This window comes from Gossypium raimondii, chromosome 13, assembly GCF_025698545.1.
Source record: "Gossypium raimondii isolate GPD5lz chromosome 13, ASM2569854v1, whole genome shotgun sequence".
Lineage (NCBI taxonomy): Eukaryota > Viridiplantae > Streptophyta > Magnoliopsida > Malvales > Malvaceae > Gossypium > Gossypium raimondii.
This window is the reverse complement of record NC_068577.1, coordinates 27,763,485-27,778,461: the sequence shown is the minus strand read 5'-3', so window position 1 is coordinate 27,778,461 and position 14,977 is coordinate 27,763,485.

Here is a 14,977-nt window from a genome sequence, read left to right as displayed (position 1 = left end):
ACCGGCCATTATAATTCTGGACTAATGTTTATTGGACATTTTTATTAATTTTTGATTTGGTTTCTTTTTAAATTTGGTTAATATTGGGCCAGGCCAAAATTGACCTATTACAGCCGCCCCTCTTTGCTCGTTGTCGTGTAATGAAAATGAAGCAAAGACTTAAAAAGGGCCAATTTTGCCTGGTCTTGCTGAGTCTTGACCTCTCTTGGTGATTCTCTTCTTCAAGTAGCCTAATTCCAGCCCATTGCGTCTTGTTGCTTCGATCCACTCTACTGCAACTTCAGATACGACTAGTAGCTTCAGTCTACTCTGCCGCGACTTCAAAGGGGATGAGATTTGTGGTTTTAGTTTGCTCCACTGCAATTTCAAGGAAATAAGACTTATTATGGTAGATTTAATCCGATCTACTGCAACTTCAAATGTATAAGATTTGTCGTTTTAATCCGCCCCATTGCAACTTCAAGGAGATAGGATTGGTGACTTCAATCTGCTTCACTGCAACTTCAGGAAGATAAGGCTGATGGCTTCAATCTGCTCTACTACAACTTCAGGAAGATAAGATCCGCCATAATTTGCAGCTTTAATCTATTCCACTGCAACACCAGAGAAATAAGATTCGCTACCTTTAGCTTTAATCTGTTCCACTGCAACACTAGGGAAATAAGATTCCCTACCTTCAACTTTAATCTGTTCCACTACAACGCCAGGGAAATAAGATTCGCTGCCTTCAGCTTTAATCTGTTCCATTGCAATGCCAGGGAAAAAAGATTCGCTGCCTTCAGCTTTAATCTGTTCCACTGCAATGCTAGGGAAAAAAAATTTGCGGCCTTCAGCTTCAATCTGTTCCACTGCAATGCCAGATAAATAAGATTTGTTGCCTTCAGCTTTAATCTGTTCCACTGTAACGCCAGGGAAATAAGATTCGCTGCCTTCAGCTTTAATCTGTTCCACTGTAACACCAGGGAAATAAGATTCGCTATATTGACTTCAATTTATCCTACTGCAACTTCAGCGGTATAGGAGTTATGGTTTCACCGATCTGTTCTCTAGGGAATATGACCTGTAGAATCCATTTCATGGGCCTAATCATGCCTAGTGATTAGGATGTTATGATTGGAATGAAATCAAAATCTCCTATCTAGATGTGTATAAATGAATGCAGAATGTCATGAGAATAATCCCTTAATGTTTGAGTTGTCATTGCTCATTGTTCATTAAGGCTTTATCACCGACCGTTTAACACCATTTTGTTCGGCTGGTATCTTCAAAGAAACAATTCATACTTTACTTAATCAGATTGCCCCCACTGTAATATTTAAGGTTCAATCCATTGGGACATAAATTTGTATCATTTTCCTCCCACTATAACTCAAGAGTACAAGATCTGGCTTTTTCTCAATCCTCTCCTACTGCAATTCAAGGATACAGAATGTGACTCTCTTTGGTCCCTTACACCATACCTAGGGTGTCATACCAATGTAGAATTTTCTTTTCCAAAGAATAGTCTCCTCTTATACTTGGTGATCATTGCTTCTATCACCAAAGAATAGTCTCGTCATTTTGTTCATTCAATACTTTGATAGCAAAATCCGAAGGGATAGTCTTAATTTAGACTCTTCCTTCTTAGATATTTCCAACCTTTAAAATCGGTGCGTTCTAAACAATAGTCCTGTTTCAGGTTCTTGTATTATTTAGAAACTTTTAGAATAATATGCAGAACTTTCTTTATAAAAGTATTATTAGTCCATTAATCATTATTCCAATGCAACATACTTGCAAAAGATCATAACAATGGATAAGAATAGAATTGGTTTGGAGCATAGCTTGAAATGAATAAATTATCAATGATAAAAAGAATTGATTAGGGACACGTATCTTGAAAAGAATGAAGTATTCCAAGAACGGAAAATTCAATGTAAATAGTATGAAAACTAGGTGCCCCAGATATCGCAGCTTGAATTTCTCTGTACAAACTTCCTGAAGACCATTTTGAGTTTGACATGTGTTTAAGAGATCTATAGTGCTTTGTCGATGCCCTAAGATGTCGCATACCCCTTTCTTGTTAATTCAGGTATAGCAAGATCACTGCATGCCCCATTTTGGTCACTATTTGAGTCGTCTTTTTTGGGTTTTTAACTCAAATCCCTTTTGGTCTCTAGGCGCCCTTTGCGGGTTTTCACCTTGGCCTCTTTTTTTTGTTAGGAATCAAAGCGCCCTTTGTGAGTTTTTGCCTTAGTCTCTTTATTTTAGGACTCAAAGCACCCTTTGCGGGTTTTCACCTTGCTCCCTTCTCCTTCTTTAGGTGAAGTATTTCTTGACTAAATCTGAGTTTACAGGATTTGGCAAGTTTTTACCGTCCATCTCACTCAAAATCAATACTCCTCCAGAAAAGACCTTTTTTACAACATAAGGTCCTTCCCAATTTGACATCATTTCCCTCTAAAATCCTTTTGTAGAGGAAGGATCTTTTTGAACACTAGGTCCCCCTCATGGAATTCTCTAGGACGAACCTTTTTGTTGTAGGCTTGCATCATTTGTTTTTGGTACATCTGACTGTAACGGATAGTCCTCAGCCTCTTTCCTTTGATCAAGTTCAACCGGATTCATTTTGCTTCATCTAATCTTAGTTTTGACAAAACTCGGAGAGAAAGAATCTCTACTTCAATGGAAAAACCATGATAAACCAAAGAGAAAGGCACCCCCGGTAGAGGTTTTTGTTTCTTTTCTTTTTTTTGTCCTCTACTGCCGTTCATTTTGGGGTGATATTGCAATGAGTTATGATGTCTGATCTTGAATTGACTGCAGCCCTCCGCTATTATACTGTTGTTCAAATTCAGTGCATTGTCAGATATGATTCTTTCTGGCATTCTATGCCAACATATGATCTCCTTTTTCAAGAATTTACCGACTACTGACTTCGTGACGTTAGCATATGAAGCAAATTCCACCTACTTAGTAAAGTAATCAATGACCATAAAGATGAAGCGATGCCCATTAGAAGCCTTCGACGATATTGGCCCAATGACATCCATGCCCCACATGGAGAAAGGCCTTGGAGAAGTCATAACGTAAAGAGGTTAAGGAGGTGCATGGTAGAGGTAATTCTTGTATCACATTGACTTTATCTGGGTCGATCTCAATTCCTTTTTCACTGACTATGAAGCCTAACAGCTTTCCTAACCTAGCTCGGAAAGTGCATTTTACTGGATTGAGCTTGAGCTGGAACTTTCTCAATCTTAAGAACAATTTTCTCAGGACTTGCACATGTTCCTTTTCTGTTTTGGATTTTGTAATTATATTATCGATGTAAACCTCGATTTCCTTGTGCATCATGTCATGGAACAAGGTTACCATGGCTCTTTAATATGTTGCTCCCGTATTCTTTAATCCGAATGGCATCACTTTATACCAAAACGTTCCCCACAGGGTCACGAATGTGGTCTTTCCCATGTCTTCGAGATGTATCATTATCTGATTGTATCCAGAGAAGCCGTCTATGAAAGAACACAGTGAGTAACCTACTATATTATCCACCAAAGTGTCAATGTAAGGCAATGAGAAATTGTCTTTTGGGCTGGCCTTGTTCAAGTCCCTATAATCCACATACATTCGTACTTTTCCATCTTTTTTAGGGACTGAGACGGTGTTGGTTACCCATTCTGAATATTTGACCGCTCGTAAGAACCCAGCATCAATTAGCTTTTTGACTTCCTTTATTTTTAGCACAACATCAGGTCTCATCCTTTGGAGTTTCTGCTGAAGTGGTTTGCAATCCTCTTTTATAAGAAGGTGGTATACTACAATGTCTGTGCTCAACCCGGGCATATCTTGGCATGACAATGTGAAGACATCTTTGAATTCTTGGAGTAATTTAACGAGGTCTTGCTTCATCTTTGTGGTAATGTCAATTCCAATCTTCACTACTTTTCCCTCTTCCAAGCTCACAATTTCCATTGATTCCTTGTGAGGTAGGATTCGTTTATCCTCCTGTTCTACCATCCTCAATAAGTCCGGAGATAAGCCACAATCTACGCCATCTTCAAAGTCTTGGGATCCCTCTAAACACATGTCTTGTTCAAAAGAAAATTCTGAGTTTGTAGCAGCGTCACTCATGTCGTTGATATCCAGGGACCTATTTAGGTACCAAAGAATATACAAAGAATGTATGAATTAAAGAATAATTATCTGTACAGTATGATTATGAATGAAAAGAAAGAATGATTTGGAAGAAAATCTCAAAATAATGAAAGAATTTAAAATAATTTCTCGTATGGAAGGAATGAAAGAATATTTGCTCGAAATGAATTCAAAAATGTATTTCATTGAATAATGATGTTCAGATATGAGCCTATTTCACAGAAGGAATCTTATCACTTCTAGGCTAAAAGCAACAAGTGTGTTCTGAACATTACTTTGAGTAAGCTCTAAAAACTACAGGAATTTCTTCTGCAATCCAATTGTTTAGCACACTCCCAGGTTCATAAGGGCGGATATCTAACAAGGTCCCTCTTTCATTTGCTTCTTCATATATAGCATTGATGTGAACATTCCCAACATTTCTTTAATACTTTCTTTCCTTGGCGTCCTTCGCTTAGGATGAATAATCCCTTCCGATACAAAAGTTTTGGATATGTAGGGGAAGGTCATAGGCTCATATTTGACCTCATCCTCGCTCAAATGTGTTCTTCTTCTTTTCTGTTTCTTTTCTAACTCCTTCATTCTTTGTCTTGTATCTGGCTTGTACCTTGAGCCAAAATAGTCATACTTGTTCTTCAGCATTGGAGCCTCAACTCTTCCCTGAAGATGTCTCCCTAGTCCTTTTCCTGCTAAGGCTCCTCTTCCTACCATCAACTGTAAACCCATCCTTGTAGTCTTGGATATTTTTGGCACTGGAATCCTGTTCCCCTCGGTAATAAATGTTGCATTCACAAACTCCAAAGACTAGAAGTAACATAAGATGGCATGCGAAAGATCATGGAACCGATTAATCGTGCCCTTAAGATCGAATTTTGGTAGACATGTTACATTCGATGTTAAATTATTCGAAGTTGCTAATCTATTTTTGGGGATACGCTGTACAAACGACTTGTTATATTCTAAATGATTTGCCAACTAAAGCAGCACCAAAAACCCATACGAATTGTGGAATGGCATGAAGCCAAATCTGAATCATTTTAAGGTTTGGGGATTCTCGACCCACGTATTGGATAAAGATACGAGGAAGTTGGACTCACGGATAGAATTGTGTAATTTTTTAGAATATCCAAAGGGAACAAATGGTGGTTTGTTTTATAACTCGAAAGAGCAAACCATTATAGTCTCAACTCATAGTACTTTACTTGAAGAAAGTTACATGAATGACTTCAAACCTCGGAGTAAAGTGGTACTTGAGGAGCTTTTGGAAAGTATTCAAAACCCTACAAAAACAATTCCAAAACCAACTCCTAATAGTAGACCTGCAAATGATTAACAACATAGGGAGCTTCGTCGTAGTGGGAGTGTCTCTTGTAGGCCTAAGTTCTTTCAATCTGGAAAAAGTGTTTTTAACACTAAGTCTACCGAACACGAAGATAGTGACCCACTCATATATGACAAAGTGATGTAGAGTGCTGATTCCAAGCTTTAGGAAATAGCTACGAAAGCTAAGATGAACTTTATGTATTCCAACTCAGCGTGAGAACTTGTAAGCTTATCGGAAGGGATAAAACTCATCATAGGGTGTAAGTGAATCTACAAATGGAAAAGAAATGTGGATGAAAAAGTGGAAATTTATAATGCCATACTTGTACGTAAAGGTTTTCCTCAAAATGAATGTATTAATTACAAAGAAACCTTATCCTCGGTTGCCATGCTCAAGTCAATCCACATAGTACTATCCATTGTGGTGACTCTTAGTTACGAGATCTAGAAAATTTAAGTCAAAACAGCATTTTTGTACAACTATCTTGAACAAAACATCTACATGATGCAACCCATCGGGTATATAGTTAAAGGAAACGAGCATAAAGTTTACAAACTGCTTAGATCCATATACTAAACATGAATCTCGCTTATGGAATCAAAGATTTGACCAAGCGATCAAGACTTTTAGATTTGAGCAAAATGTAGATGAACTTTATGTTTACAAACATTTAGTAGATGAAAATGTGGTTTTTCTCATTTTATATATAGATGACATTCTACTCATTGGAAATAATGTAGGGACATTGTCATAAGTTAAACTATGGTTAACCCAACAGTTTAGCATGAAGGACTTAAGAGAAGCTAATTTTTTTTCTAGGCATTCGAGTCCTAAAGGATCAAAAGAACAAAGTGATGACACTATCTTAGGTTTCATACATAGACACGATATTGGAGTGTTATGTGATGACCGATGCAAAAAAGAGAAATCAATCTTCCGTATTGAGATTTCATATATCTTTAAAGGATTATCCTAAGACATCGAAAGAAAAAGAAAGCATGAGAAAGGTTCCTTATGCTTCGGTAGAAGGAAGTCTAATGTATGCTATGCTATGCACATGCCCATATATCTATTTTGCAGTGGGGTTGGTAAGTCGATATCAGACAAATCTAAGAGTAAGGCATTGGCAAGTAGTTAAGCATATACTCAAGTATTTACGGAGAACGAGTGATTATATGCTTGTGTATTCTAGAGGAGACCTTACTCCCATCAGATATACTGATTCTAACTTTCAAATGTGTTGAGATTTGAGGAAATTGACATTAAACTATGCTTTTATCCTAAACAGCGGGTTCATAGTGTGAATAAGTGTCAAGCATGGTTACACTGTGAACTTCACTATGGAAGGCCAAATATAGGGTACAAAAAAGCTATGATACTATAACAGTGCAAATATAGCTAAACCCAAAAGAAACCACATAAGGACAAAACACATTAATGGAGGCTGTAGTGTTTGATGAGATAGTGGATATAGTCAAAGAAAGCATCTGAGGACATACCCTGGGGTTTGTTTTACCAAGACTCTCTACCAACTAGAGAGTTCTTTGGGAACCATGTGGAGGGGCAAATGAATGCGAAACATGACTCATCTACTTCACTAGGGCAAGTGAGAGACTGTTGGATCTGGTGCCCAGAGTGTAGTAATTTTGTCTAAGTACACTTATAATTTTTGAACAGACTAAGTAATAAAATTATTCATAAAATACATATATACTTTGTATTCTTATCCTCACATTGTTTTTGTTCGGAAAGCAAAATCTAAGCAAATGTTGCTCATTGGTTGTCTAATGTTTAACTAATATTAAGTGGTATTACATGGTCGGATCGTAATATTAAAAGACAACTTGTATTAGTAGATGAACCTAAACATGTCCTTAGTCTAATCAGAAATGAGCAAATCGATTTAAAGACTAATATGTCATCTATCAAAGTCCAACTGGGGAGATGTCTTAACTTGGGCATTGGAGTGGATAACTCCCAGAAAATAGAGACATAGATGTGACTGACTAGATTGACACTACATCGAACAAGATCTAAATAGAATAGATCCTGAATCCATTTATGGATTTAGTCATTTGTGATGTTCATAGTGTGGCATACCTAAATCCCGAGTGGATGGCAGACTATGTACATGTGACTCGTATACTTTGATGTGAGTAAAAACCTGAGTTCAAATAGATAAGGAGCCAAAAGTTGGTGCGTTGGATGGACGACTTCTATAGTATGTACTGCCATTCACAATAGTGAAATTCATAACCCAAAACATGGGTAAATGATATCCTCTCATTGACATTACATGGTTGATGAAAAGTAAACGTGGCTACGGGTCGTCCGCCTTTGTGATGGATGACTTGATCGCTATTTGACAGTGATTGACTTTTCATGAAGGAAGATTGAATGGTTACCATGAAATAGAATAGGATCATATTGGGAGAGCGGATATTATCCCAAAGAGATCAATGATATCCTATGAGGGCAACACACTTATGAAAAGGTCATTGTACGAGCACTAAGTAGTTGCTTTCGTAATGTCCAATTATAAAGCAGGAACTTAATTATAAATCATCTGAGCCTCAACTATATATGTTCAATTGGTCCATCCACTAGCTCGTTGAAACCAGAAATAAATTGCGTATATGAATAGAAATGAACAAAATGAATAGGAAAAAAAGAAATAGGAAGCATTCAGGAATGGTTATAGTTTTCTTTGAAATGGAGAAATAGAATCATTTGTAAATGAATGTAGGTTTCGAAAAATGAAAATGGAAATGAAAATGGAAATGGAAACTTGCAATCCTATATAGGATTACTTAAAAAATGATGGAAGAATGAGTTTATGTTTTTGAACTGTTTTGAAGCCCAAAAATGAAAATAAATTATTTGGGCACATTGAACATGTTGAGTTGTGACATGTTGCATGAATTTTCTCAAAATTTTACCAGGGTTAAAATCGTCAAAAATTTACAATGGGTAAAATTGTCAAAATTTTACTAGGGTAAAATTGGGGTGAGAAAATGATTTAATATGTAGTAATTAAAGTTTATTTTGGGAAATAGAGAAATCGAATCGGTTTGGATCATATTACAGAGTAGTGGGTAAAAAAGGCCTAGGAAGTACTCGTAATTGGACCCGATATGAGAGAGGCCCAAAATCTCTGATGTAAGGAGGTGGGACGACAAAACCCTAGTATCATTAATTAGGGTTGCCGCCCCCTTTATCCTAGTTAAACTAGGATATCATTTTTCTAGTGGAAATAAACTTTTAGAACTTTACAAGGGTTATACCTTCTCTTCATATAAATAGATGACACCGGTAGAGCTATTAAAACAACTTTTGAGAGATTGTTATTCTACCGAAAAATAAAGAGAATTTATTCTCAACTTATAAATATATTTTTTAGAATAACAATTTTACTGGTTTCTATTATAGAAGAAAGAATTTTTGTTTTCACCCCAAAAGGAAAACTTTTTCTAGTTCTATATTTTGATTCAATATGTTCTAGCCCACACTCGAAGAAATTCGTGGTACGAGAATAGTAGAGAAGATCGTTTGGTTGAAAGCCGAAAAACATCAAGGATCCGCTTATCCGAAAACATAAGCATGATTTTGGTCTAAGGTTTATTGCTATAAATATCACAAACTGGGCCAATTTTCAAAATTTTAATTTTCCTTTGTGCAAGAAAATCATTTCCAAACTGGACTTTTACCAACAGTTTACACACTTTAGATTCTTAACCTGAAATGACACAACCTTCAAGTTGATTCATATAAATTTCTTCTTCTAAATCTCCAGAAAATAATTGTTTTAACATCTATTTGATGTATAAAAAGTTTATGTAAAACCTAGTTCAACCAATCCAACTTTGTAATCAAACTACCTAGTTTAGGTTTATTTTAGAAATCCATTTGCAACCAATGGGTCTTTCTCCATAAAGTAGATCAACTAATTTCCAAGTTTGTTTTGTAAAATTAAATTAAGTTTTACTTTAACAACCTCTTTTCAAAAGAGTTAGAAAAGAAATTGCTTCGAATAAGTGGATGAACCAATTTTCATAAAATAAATGTAAAAAATATTTCTAATAGACTTTTAGTTCCAAGCCTTATAAGTCTTCTCAAATCCTCATATCTACAATCATTTTGTATAACACGTGCATGGGAAACATCATCAATTTTAAAGGAAAATATGCTCAAAACGCGTCGATATTTTTATCTCAAGTATATTATTATAATTAAACACATCACTATTTATAGCAAGAAATATATGTGCAACACTAACTTCAACATAGTTAATGAACATGGAATTGGAATTCATTTTCCTTTTCTTAAGAACAGAAGACATGATTTTAGACACCTCCACATTTTCATACATTTTAAGTTAAAAAATAATGTTCAAAACATAACGTGTGTTATCATTATCATCTAAGGAATGTAACACACACAAATACTATGCAAATAAATTTCAAGTATACTCGAATTAACAATTGCACATTTTGGTGAGTATTTTAATGCCCGATTTTGTTTTTGTTACATGAAAACATATATTCAAAAATCTCATTATTAACAAGCCGCATATATTTCAATTAGATAAGCAGATAGACTAGCATTATCATTAAAATTTTCAAAATTAAACAACAAAATAATATATGGTTACAAAAGGCTTTTCTCACAAAAGTATATTTACTTTTTAGTCATCATGACCTTGTCATAATCGAAGGAAACTTTCACTATAGCTTTTCCTAACAATCCAATGAAAACCAAATTGATTTAAATATTAGGAATATGAAGCACCTCATTTAGGCAAAGGTCTTTCTAGATGAAGGTTTGGATAGAACTTTGTGTTTTCCAAGCACATGTGCAGTTTTAAGAGTTTCTAAGATAGACAACTTTTTTTTTTTTTGCACTTAGGAGTAGGACACAAAGTTATTTTAATTATCACTAATGAGCTGAGTGGTACCATTTTCTGTCCCCCACTCTTTCACATTAGTCAAAAAATTGACTGGAAAAATGACCACACAATTATATCATCTTCTTCGACTAAATTGACATTTGGCTTAACAGGATTATCATTCCTCCATTATTGATTTCTGTACAGAGTTATATAGTAGCTCAATTTGTCATCACAATTGGGTACTAGGATAGTGAGCACAGAATTGATGAATAAAACACGAGGTAAATTCCTAAGAAAGAGAGGTGGTGTATATGACACACTTAGGTGTATATGACACACTTAGGTACCAAGTCTTTCTTGGCTAAAACTATTCCTAGACATGCACTTTCACATTATTACACTTATTTCTAACAACAACCTATGGATTTTGCACACAAAATTAATTTTTTTTTATTTTCAACACACACATTCACATATATATAAACATGCAATTTAAAGTAAATAAATTAAATTTGCATATTCAATCAAATACGATAACATGGTAAACAAGAAATTTTTATCATAATTACAAATGAATATCATATTATTAAAGCCTTAATTTTTATATAAAAACACAAGGTTTGATCCAACCCATATTAAAGATAAATTTAATATTAATCAAACTAGAATAGATTCACATTATTACTATATTAAGAATTTCATTTTTCAAACTCCAATGTTATTTAGATAAATATTAAATTAAATTAAATATCTAATACTAATATTAAATTAATAAAATACTATCTAGAAAAATATTAAATTAAATTTAATAATCTCATATTAATATTTACATAAATATTAAATTAAATTTAATATTAAATTCATTAAAATAATATTATCTTTAGAAAAGTTAATTTGAAATCAAGTTGCCCCGTAGAATGTAACACCCCTAACCTACATCCATCGCCGAAATAGGGTTTCGGAGTATTACCGATCAAACAGACATAATATTAAATATTTCATATTATATAATATTCAAGTCAAAACCAGTCAAACTCATACATCCTAGGTCCTAACATATGTACCCTCATTGGTACCACAATTATATCATCAAATCATATCATCAAAGTATCATTCAAGTCTAATTTGTAAACATACCAAATTCAATCTATTTTGCCTATTTCATGTTCATTTAAACATTAACTTAAACATGCCATAATATAACCTCAAACATAAATACATATTTATATGTATATAACTAACCAATATTAACTTATAATCTTATTACAATTAATCCACAAAATAACTATTAATTAGACACCCTAGGTACATGCTGACACATTTCAAAAGGATAAACATCACCATGTTTGAGTTCGGGACCGTTGTTGGATGCTGAATCGACTATCAAAATTAAGTACCTAACCTGCACACGGAAAACAAAACCGTACGCTGAGTAAAAACTCAATGGTATTTCTATAATCCGAATATTTAAAGATAAAAAAAATTACAAATATACGATGGAAATATAAACACATATTAATATTTAAATATTACAAAAAAAATATGCCAACTCTTTGAGAATTCATACATAATAGCATATCTTATTTAATTTGTTTCACAAATATCTCAATTCTCATACTTGCTATATAAATAGCTTTTCATAATTTAATTCACATTTCATTTATACAATTGCTTTATCCATTCCATATTCAATTCATGAGTATATAACTCATATATTCCATGTATTTGTAACATATTTCACATTTTATTTTCAATTCACTATTTCACTTCCATTTCTCATAGCATGCCATTTCAATATCAATTATAGAACTTTATTATTCATTTACCCCTATTAACTTGACTCGGACTCGGACGGATACACGGATCCAACCAAACACACTAGTTTGGCACCTAGTGCCTCATCGAATAATTCAAAGTAATAATTTGACACCCAGTGTCTCATCGGCTAAACCGAAGTAAATTGGCACCCAGTGCCTCACCGAATTAATTCGAAGTAGTAGATTGGCACCCAGTATCTCATCGACTCGAAGTCGAAGAAATCCCTAAACTCTTCCAATCCTATGGCATGCCATCTATATCCGACTCAGCCCGATACAATTAATAGGGTTCCAATTCACTTTTCAAATACAACCAATATTCATTTCAATTCAAATAATCAATATATTCAATATATACATACCAATTCAATCAATATAAATTTAATAAATTCATCACATACTAAATCAATCCATTTCAATTGCAAAACATAATAATTCTCACCTCAATATATTAATTGAATTATAACAATTAAAACCTAAATTCGGATTATAAAAATACAAACCAGAAATTCTGAGCTATTCCTCGTTGACTTTATCTTTTCCCTTTTTAGTTGAGGGTTCCGGTACGACGTTAGCTATGAAATTAAAACAATTAAAAATCATCAATACAACACAATTCAATTTCATATTAAATATTTTAGTTTTTACTCAAATATTGCCTAATTTCCAATTTAGTCCCTAAATCGAGACTAACTTTTATTCTTCACATTTAATTCTTTATTTTCATGCAAATTCCACTTTAGACTAAATTCAACTCCTATTTTCACATAAATTCTTGAATTTTAAATTTTCACAATTTAGTCACTATTACACAAAATTTACTATTTGTTCTACAATTTAATCCTTTTTCATTTCTAGCTTAAAAATCTATCAATTTAATCCCTAATACTAAAATTATTCAATATAGACAACACTTAAAACTCAATAATTTCTAAAATTTTGACATGAGTCGGGTAGTGTAATAGGCCCAATTTGCTCGGCCCATAATAAAAAAGTATATAACCAGGCATAATTAAAAGTCCATCAGTCCATATTACAAGCCTAAAATCATAGACCAAATACACCCTAGCCCAATTGCCTTACAAGCCCAAACAAACTAAATACCCTTGGCCCAAAACTGGAACAAGCAGGAACCCTAGGGTTTCTGAGACTTTCAGCCATGACCAAGAACTTCACCTCCACCGCAGCAATGGTGGCCTCTCAAATGCGCGCCTCCACGCCACGCTCCCCCGTACGGCCGTACCTGCGCAACAAACAAAAACAACGCAGCACATAATAACAGAAAAAAGGATAAAAAATATTAAGAAAAATGTAGATTTTTTATATTTTCTTTTTTTCATTTTCGGCTATAAAGGCTGATTTAGGAAATTGTAAACGGGTTACAGACACACGATCAATACACAAAAAAAAAGAATCAAAAAAAGAAAGGTTTTTTTTGAAAGGTGATTTGAGTTTATATCAGTTCTATTTTCTTTTTCTATCGATAGTTTCTTTTTTCTCCTGTTCTTGAATCTTTCTATTGCTCATTACTAGACATAAAGAAACGATGAAGCAAAGGAGCAAGTTACCTGAATAGAACTGCCGCGAAATCCTTGTCTGCCTCGCTGTGATCGGAGTTTGGCAAGGGTTTCAAGGCTGAAAATCGACCGTTGTCCAGAGCGGCGCTGAGAGTATTATTTTCAGCTAGCTTTTTTAGAATGAAATGGTTACTGTTTTGGGATTATTTTTAGCTTATAAGCAACATAAGAAACGGCGTCGTTTGATACCGAAGCAATGGTTTCAAAACGGCGCCGTTTAAAGGCCTACGACCCGCGTGGTGACCCAATCCAGGGAAGGATCCGCGCATTTTGGTCGTTTGGACTATTTGCGTATAAGGTCCCCCTTCCTTCATGGTGTTTTCTTATTAGTTTTTTCTTTATTTATGAATTTCATGCTTCATTTTACTTTTGCTTCATTTTGGCCCATGTTAATGCGCAGCATTTTGGGAGGGCGGGGATATTTTTCGCTTTACTCCCTCCTTGTTCCTCGCGTGCCCGATTCGGCCCCTTTTCATTTTTATTTATTGTGGATTGACCCTAGAATTTCTATTTTTCATTCTAATTTTGTTCTGATTGATGTTTTTTTGCTATTAATTAATTTACTATTATTATTTTTATTACTATTTATTATTGTTATCATTATTATATTTGATTACATTTCTATTTGCCTATTACGTTATACGTCACCATTCAATCACACTACATCTGTTTTAAAAATTATGATCCATCAAAATATTAAAATCATTTTGTTTGAAAGTTTTCAAGATAACGCAATGTTCGGTATTTGGAATCTTCGAAAGAATTGAGCCCTAACGTATTGGGTTCCAATTATCCTCGTCGAATCTAAATAATCGAGAATATCCCTTTTAATTAAAACATAAATAAAAAGCTCATTCTTGATAATTCGACATGTTGTGTCCTAACGTATTGAATATGACATGTTGTTTTCTTGAGACGAGAATTTTTCTAATAAACGAAAATAAAGGCAATATTCGATATTTAGGAATTTTGTGAAATCGAGCCCTAACTTACCGGGTCTTCATTTTCTCATTTAACCCAAATAATCGGATATCCTTATAAAAATGTATAAGTTTTAAAAGTTAAGAGATAAACTTAATTTTGAGGATTTAAAATGCCGCACTCTAACTTTTTGAGTGTGTCGATTTATTTCTTTGAAATAAGTGAATCTCATCGTCCAATTCATTTTACTCAAGTTTTCTTTTCAAAGGATCGTATTTTAAAATCTTTTCAAAATTTCAACATTAATACATTA